The sequence below is a fragment of the Pinus tabuliformis genome, chromosome 8 (genome assembly GCF_031772625.1).
Source record: "Pinus tabuliformis cultivar Carrire ecotype Pingquan chromosome 8, CPIR1, whole genome shotgun sequence".
NCBI lineage: Eukaryota > Viridiplantae > Streptophyta > Pinopsida > Pinales > Pinaceae > Pinus > Pinus tabuliformis.
Window position 1 is genome coordinate 2,033,351,552 of NC_142294.1, and position 3,701 is coordinate 2,033,355,252.

General features: G+C 32.8%; 1 pseudogene; it reads right to left on the reverse strand.

The window, feature by feature from the left end:
- Nucleotides 1-557: 557 nt before the first annotated feature.
- LOC149244600 (peroxidase 12 pseudogene) lies at nt 558-950 on the reverse strand (annotated as a pseudogene).
- Between the last annotated feature and the right edge of the window lie 2,751 nt (nt 951-3,701).

Sequence of the window (3,701 nt, forward strand, 5' to 3'; positions counted from 1 at the left end):
AATCACATTGCACTCATGGGCATCACTCAATTCTAAACCGTAGCTCCCAAGTGAATTACCGTTGTGGTGGAAAAATCTTGTCACCCATTTCTAGTTGTGGTTGAAGAACATTGTAAATTGGTGGCAATATTTTTGATAAATATAAGTCTCATGTAGGTTTCCCAAGACAACAGGCCAACGATTTCAAAAACGCCCTAAACAATTCATAAACGAATGCAGAAATTGACCATGTTCATGGATCTGACAAATCCAACTACATAATAGATATGCAAAATTTGCCAGCATTAGAATTTAAATTCAGTGAAGTTTCTTATTGGAAATTGCCGGAATCGGTTGGAAATCTGATTGTCAACAAGAAACGCTGTTTATTTTCAACGAGAATGCACTGTATTCAGGCTTGATTTCTGCTCTTTCAGAAGGTCAAAAGGGAAAAAGTAATTTGTAGAACAAGCATCGCAAAGGGTTTACAAGATGCCGGTTATATATATTTATTTATTAGACTTTGCTGGGAATTAAGGCTGCTTGCTTATATTTGAGATTCGCTGATAACCCTAATCTCACATAGAGTAAGATGTCGATTCTTGAGACGCCTCTGGATCCATAATGGAGTATGTTGAAGGATTAGACGCCCAGCAGTTCTTACGGATCTCTCCCTCGCTTCCTGTGAGCACATCCAGCTGACCCATTTTGAGCATGCTGAGCACAAACTGTTCAAAGAAGAGGGTCTGATTCACCGCAAAGTTGATGACAATGTCGCGGGTTCGAGTGTCGGTGTAAAGAGTCTGGTCAGAAGTGAAGAGGGTCTGTCGGTTGAGGAGATCGACGTAGTATTTGTTGTCGAACAAATTGGGAGTGCGAATATCCAATTTGGTGGTGTTAACGGTGGTACTGGTAGGGCAGGTGAGATAAAGATTCTTAGCGAAACTCTGGTCCATCGTGGGATCCCGCATTTGTGTACCGGTGGTGCTGTTATATAGTCTGTTGTCGAAGGAGGAGCAGTTGCTTCTGCCAATTGTATGTCCTCCTGATCGCACACAAAGGAAAATATAAAAAAGAATTGCACCCAGATCAATACTCAGAGTTTTTCATGAGTTTATCATGAGCACCCAAAGAATTCGAAAAAGAAAAAAGGGGGAAAATTGCCTTAAATCCTGATTAAACATTATACAATTTCTTAAATTTGCCTTTAAGAAAACGTCCATGAACAGTCTTCAGTGGAATCACTTATGACTAAGATTACATCGTCTTGCGTGCCACCGTTGTGGTTAAATTATATTTTAAAGGAAGCAATGATCACTGTCACATGGGCGGTGCATCGTACTCCGTCTATTGGCCGACAGCATAGCACGACCCCACCCTTAAATTACGGCATCACATATGTTTCTTCTCCAATTATTTTGACGAAAATTCCTTTTATATCGCCTTGTACTCATCGGCATAGAAATGATTTTTTTTTTTCTAAAACGTATCCAACAGTAAAACCCAAATTTCGTAATACACATTATAAATTTTTTATATTCGTGTGTTTTTTTAAAATCGTATGAAGTCTTCTATGGAATGACGAATTACGCCACTAATGGGTAACTAAGTTAGATTTAACCAATATTTTTTAATTACCTTATCTTGTACCATTAAATGATTTTCTAAATACATTATAAAATCTTCCAAATTTTATAATCTCTAAAAATTTCTTCTACTTCACAACTCCTTTTACCTTTCACTCTTCCATTTCTTAATGCTTCTCTAACTTTTACCACGTGGATTGTGAATAAGTATAAATCCAAATCAAATACACAGAATTTGACTTCTCAACATAATGTTACATTATGATGAATGTGGACTATGCTAAACCATTTTGGAGAAAATTATTTTAATAATTCAGTTTAGATTCATTTAACTTTGGATGTGTCATGCATCGAGAGGATGCAAACCTTTTTGGAGTGTGGAATTTGAAGAAAAGTTTGCACCTCAAGGGATTTGATCCCTCTCACATGATAGATCCAGATTTAGATGAATCTAGGCTAGTTCCATTTGAGGGCAACAATGACACTTTTTTAGATTATTATTATAATGTATATGTTTGTGATAAGCTTCATACTTTGAAATTTACATTATGTTTTCTTTGTTTGACATGACAATATCATTCTCTTCTTTAATTTTGTTTTTGTTGCTTGCCTTGAACGGTTTGTAGGTCTGCACTTGGATCCTTTGAGTGGTTTGTGTGTTTATGCGTTTGGATTTGGATGGAAATGTTTGTGAATGTTACAATTGTTGTATTATATTTCTATATGTGTATTTAATTGTATGTTAGTAATTAGTTGTGATGAAGAAGGGAGACAATCTTGTGAATGTTACAATTGTTGTATTATATTTCTATATGTGTATTTAATTGTATGTTAGTAATTAGTTGTGATGAAGAAGGGAGACAATCTTGTCAATAGTTTGCAAGAGGATTGATATTGCACATATATTTAATTTCATTTTAGGTATCACAACTTTTAAAAATTAATAATTCTTAATAGTGTCCCTCTAGGTATTACTAAATATATTTTGAAGAGTAGTTTTAATAATTTATTGCATCAAGATGACTCCTGAAATCATTTGTTCCATTGATAATGTTTTAAGGAATTTATTTCCTTCAAAATATTTTGATGATTTATTTTTTTATCTATAGTTTTTTTACAAAAGTCAAGAAATAATGTAATTTTGATTTTTTTAATGAGTGGTCAGATTTACAAAATCTTTACATTATTTGTTCGTTTTTCCATCTCTTCATATCGATTATATGAAAATGATAGTTGATATTGTAAACCATTCAATTCTTTAACTCGAACTATTGTATTAAACATCATACCTTGTCTCTCTTTCTCTCCAATATTAATAGGTTGAATTACTATAACACAAAAATCAATGCAAATTCATTTTTTTGTGCTTACATTGAATCAATGCACATTGTTAATCCAATCACTTTAAGTTAATGTATCATCATACATTGAGTTACATCAAATCAGAAATCATCATCTACACTGAAATCAATGCATTTAATGCACACAATGATATAAGATTAGAAAACATCTACACTGAAATCAATGAATCCAATCCAAGCAATCATATAAGATTAGAAATCAACATCTACATTAAAATCAATGTATCTAGTGCAAGAAATCAAATAAGATTAGAAATTAACATCTACACTGGAATCAATGCACCTAGTGCAATAAATCAAATAGGATTAGAAATCACCATATACACTAAAATCAATGCATCTAGTGCAAGCAATCAAATAGAATTAGAAATCATCATCTACATTGAAATCAATGTATTTAGTGCAAGCAATCAAATAGAATTAGGAAACATCTACACTGAAATCAATGCATCTAGTGCAAGCAATGAAATAGGATTAGAAATCAACATCTACGTTGAAATTAATGCATCTAGTGAAAGCAATCAAATATCATTAGAAATCAACATCTACATTGAAATTAATGCATCTAGTGCAAGCAGCCAAGTAGGATTAGAAATCATCATCTACCATGAATTCAATGCATTTAGTGCAAGCAATCAAAATATCATTAGAAAGCAAAATCTACACTGAAATTAATGCATCTAGTGCAAGAAATCAAATAGAATTAGAAATCATCATCTAAATTGAAATCAATGTATTTAGTGTAAGCAATCAAATAGAATTAGAAAACATCTAC